Raw genomic sequence first — 5000 nt, forward strand, 5'->3', positions numbered from 1 at the left:
CACACACACACACACACACACACACAGAGACACACATACTCCCACACACACACACACACACACACACACACACACACACACACTCTCTCTCTCTCACACACACACACACACACACACACACACACTCTCTCTCTCTCACACACACACACACACACACACACACACACACACACACACACACACACACACACTCTCTCTCACACACACACACACACACACACACACACTCTCTCTCTCTCACACACACACACACACACACACACACATTACGCGAATACATACATACAGTAACAGACGTCAGTGTTAAATGAATAAATAAGCAGAAACACTCGTTAATGGACCTGAGATGTAAACGTTGACTCGATGTATTGACTGTGATCAGATCAAGTGATGAATGAAGAAGATGAAGATGAACTGTGATTAATGATCAGTTTGCTCTGGTGTGAGCAGAGAGGGATGATTATGTGAGGAATATTAACTGATAAAGGGTTTCCGGAGAGCTGTGTAATAAAACTCTGTTAAAGTGACACTTCACTCATTCTGTCTTTATTTACTCTCTCTCCTGTGGTTCGGATCTGTTTGTCTGTCTCTCAACACTGAAAGACACCATGAGAAATGTCTCTTTGGTTTGGTTTTGTTCATTAATGCAAGTCATTGTGTTCAGTATTGTTTGGTTCCCGACGTTCCTCACATTATCTTTTATTTTGTGATCAGCAGAAGAAAGAAAGTCAAACAGGTTTGGAATAATGTGAGAGAATGATGACAGATGTATTATTTGTGACTGCTTTAAACGTCTAATACGTGTAATCACTAGAGATCTGGAGGACTCGTATGAAGCAGCTGATGTGATTCACTCCTGTAATGCAGTGCGATCCGAGTTCAGTTCGGTTCAGGAAACAGAAGCACGCTTTAGTCACAGAGTTTCTGTGTTACCGCATGTCTTTCTGTGTAAAGTTATCTCTATATCTGAAGGACATAACTAGGAGAAAACAGTCAGATTTGCATGTTTCCTTTTGACGCGCTGAATCAGAAACACTGCAATAAATATGTGTTTATCTGTTTCCACTAAATAGCTCACATATGTTTATCTTCTCAGCAAAACTGCATACATTTAATTTGATATAATTCTATTTGTCCAGTGTAAAAGAAAGAGATCATTTAAATATCTGAAACTATTTGAAACCCTTTAGTTTTTATGGATATTTTCATGTATTTATTCTAAACCATGGCAGGGATAGTATTACTGTGGTTCTAATTAAATGAACTGGCTGTTACTGTCGTATACTGCTTTATAAGTCCACACGTACGTTTACCTGAAAGGTTAGGAAGTAAATGAGCTAAGTCTGTCTCGGAGGGAAAAAAGAGGGGTTTGGGAAATTAGAAAATAAGGTGTTATCTGGAGCTGAATTGAATATTTTGTGATTGGCTGTTATGTGATCCAAGACACACTTCCAATGCACTGCTGGAATCAGGGAATCTTCCCGTCCCAGATGAGTATTTCTCCTCAGGGTTATAGTGACCAGAAGAGTGTTCGTCAGACGCAGGCCGCTGGGTTCTTCACTGCTGAGGGTGTTGTGTTCTGGGAAACACTCGGTTCTTGACTCGACAGTGATCTGATCTTGTGTTTCTGAGCCCCGCTCCGCTTTGATTCATAAACATGCTAAAATAAGATTTGGATTCAGCTTTGGAACAGTTTCTCTGAGAAAGCCGATCCTGGACGGCCGTGATTAGAGGTGGAAGATGAAAACAGAGTAAATATGAGATCAGTCGCGGCTCCTAATGTGCAGCAGATGTTGTGCTCCTCTCGACGGGACAGATCTCGAGGAAGGTCTCGTGATGGCCCGAAGCGCTCCAGTGCTGTACCTCCGTGTAAACGAGACGCATTCGAGGATCTGACGCACGCCAGAATGTTCTGAAATACAAACCGTTTGCTGTTTCTTTGACCGAAGCTTTGGCCTCAGTTCTGTCTGTAAGACACTGTACTCCATCAAGAGCAAAGACTGCACTGTTAGTCATGCGTTTGTCTTTTTACATTTTAGAGGAACCGTTCAGCCAAAATCTCCTCACCCTCAGGATTATCCATCTCAGATCAGCATGAGTTTGTGTTTATGGAAACAGATTTGTAGAAATGTAGCACTGCATCAGTGTCTCATCAATGGATGCTCTGCAGTGAATCGGTGCCACTCTATGTGTTTGAGTTAAAATCATCTTAATGCTGGATGTGTTTCAGGTTTTGTCTTCTCCAGATGTTCACTGATGGACTGGAGTGCTGTGGATTATTGGGATGTTTTTATCAGACTCTCATTCTGACGGCACCCATTCACTGCAGAGCATCCATTGATGAGACACTGATGCAGTGCTACATTTCCTCAAACCTGATGAAGACACACACTCCTCCTGATCTCAGATGGATAATCCTGAGCTTAGTTTCCTGTAGTAATAGCTGGGTGATAATAAAGTTAGATTTTACGATGATATGAACAAACGTGTGTAGAATTGCTATAAATTATTGTAATGTATGGGATTGTTGATAATGTTGTAATACTTCTTGTAAGCTAGCTATTATGTGTTAGACTTTAACAGTGTCCTTCATTTTGACAGATAGGGTCGTAACAATACCATCAGAATCTATTATTACCCATTATTTTAATTTTCTTATTTTAATTATAATAAAACAATTAATTCATTTTATTTTTTAATAATGAACCAATAGGATGAGTAAATATCTTCTGTATTTATTTATTAATGATAGACCAGATGAGCAGAACACAGGAAGACCTTCAGATGATGTGTTTAGTTACGAGCTGTTGACTGTGGTTTGTGTTCGTTCATGTGAATCACTTCTGATTCACTGCTTATTCACTGCTGATTCACTTCTGATTCACTGCTTATTCACTGCTTATTCACTTCTGATTCACTTCTGATTCACTGCTGATTCACTTCTGATTCACTTCTGATTCACTGCTTATTCACTTCTGATTCACTTCTGATTCACTGCTTATTCACTTCTGATTCACTGCTTATTCACTTCTGATTCACTGCTTATTCACTTCTGATTCACTGCTGATTCACTTCTGATTCACTGCTGATTCACTGCTGATTCACTTCTGATTCACTGCTTATTCACTGCTTATTCACTTCTGATTCACTTCTGATTCACTGCTGATTCACTTCTGATTCACTGCTGATTCACTTCTGATTCACTGCTTATTCACTTCTGATTCACTGCTGATTCACTGCTGATTCACTTCTGATTCACTTCAATCAATCAATCAATCACCTTTATTTATATAGTGCTTTAAACAAAATACATTGCGCCAAAGCACTGAACAACATTCATTTGGAAAACAGTGTCTCAATAATGCAAAATGATAGTTAAAGGCAGTTCATCATTGAATTCATTGATGTCATCTCTGTTCAGTTGAAATAGTGTCTGTTTTAATTTGCAATCAAGTCAATGATATCGCTGTAGATGAAGTGACCCCAACTAAGCAAGCCAGAGGCGACAGCGGCAAGGAACCGAAACTCCATCGGTGACAGAATGGAGAAAAAAACCTTGGGAGAAACCAGGCTCAGTTGGGGATCAGTTCTCCTCTGACCAGACGAAACCAGTAGTTCAATTCCAGACTGCAGCAAAGTCAGATTGTGCAGAAGAATCATCTGTTTCCTGTGGTCTTGTCCTGGTGCTCCTCTGAGACAAGGTCTTTACAGGGGATCTGTATCTGGGCTCTAGTTGTCCTGGTCTCCGCTGTCTTTCAGGGATGTAGAGGTCCTTTCTAGGTGCTGATCCACCATCTGGTCTGGATACGTACTGGATCCGGGTGACTGCAGTGACCCTCTGATCTGGACACAGACTGGATCTGGTGGCCACGGTGACCTCGGAACAAGAGAGAAACAGACTAATATTAGCGTAGATGCCATTCTTCTAATGATGTAGAAAGTACGGTGTTATGTGAAGTGTTCCGGTTCCGGTTTACCTAATTAATGCAGCCTAAAAATCCTTTAACGGATTTGGATATTAAAAGCATATTAGTATGTTATGTGTATGCCAGGTTAAAGAGATGGGTCTTTAATCTAGATTTAAACTGCAAGAGTGTGTCTGCCTCCCGAACAATGTTAGGTAGGTTATTCCAGAGTTTAGGCGCCAAATAGGAAGAGGATAAATTCACTTCTGATTCACTGCTTATTCACTGCTTATTCACTGCTGATTCACTGCTTATTCACTGCTTATTCACTGCTTATTCACTTCTGATTCACTGCTGATTCACTGCTGATTCACTTCTGATTCACTGCTGATTCACTTCTGATTCACTGTTGATTCACTGCTGATTCACTGCTGATTCACTTCTGATTCACTTCTGATTCACTGCTGATTCACTGCTGATTCACTGCTGATTCACTGTTGATTCACTGCTGATTCACTGCTGATTCACTTCTGATTCACTTCTGATTCACTGCTGATTCACTGCTGATTCACTTCTGATTCACTGCTGATTCACTTCTGATTCACTGCTGAATCACTGCTGATTCACTGATTCTCTCAATCAATCTTTAGCAAACAGTGAAACACTTTAATCAGCTCAGCACATTTAAGACTAACTCTATAACCTTTCGAGCTAGATTGATTCAGTTAGGGGTGCTCCGATCACGATCGGCCGATCGTTAAGCGCATCTCGTCAGTAAAGCTGGTGTTCTGTCGATTTGTCCTACACTGTCAGATTTTCCTACCTTCCACTAAAACAGTGGGTAGTACAATTCCACAACGAAAAATGCTACTGTAAAGTTATGGTTTATTAACGTCTACACCTACCACAACCCTAATCATACCCTTACAGTACTGCAAATACAGTAATTATGTGTTATATTCGCGGTTGTAGCTAGAAGGGATACAGCGTCAGGAAACCAACAATAAATATTATTTTCTGCCAATTAGATTGCGTTTTTATTAAAGTCTACACCTACCCCAACCCTAAACCTACCCTTACAGTAATGCAGATACA

At 40.5% G+C, this 5000-nt stretch overlaps 1 protein-coding gene across 2 annotated transcripts in view; it reads left to right on the forward strand.

Annotated features, from left to right (window-relative positions):
• The window catches only part of LOC113089016 (syntaxin-18-like), an 8909-nt gene that overhangs the window by 453 nt on the left and 3456 nt on the right, over positions 1 to 5000 (forward strand). The gene's annotated exons all lie outside the window — the stretch shown is intronic.

The sequence above is a fragment of the Carassius auratus genome, unplaced genomic scaffold (assembly GCF_003368295.1).
Source record: "Carassius auratus strain Wakin unplaced genomic scaffold, ASM336829v1 scaf_tig00048304, whole genome shotgun sequence".
Classification (NCBI taxonomy): domain Eukaryota; kingdom Metazoa; phylum Chordata; class Actinopteri; order Cypriniformes; family Cyprinidae; genus Carassius; species Carassius auratus.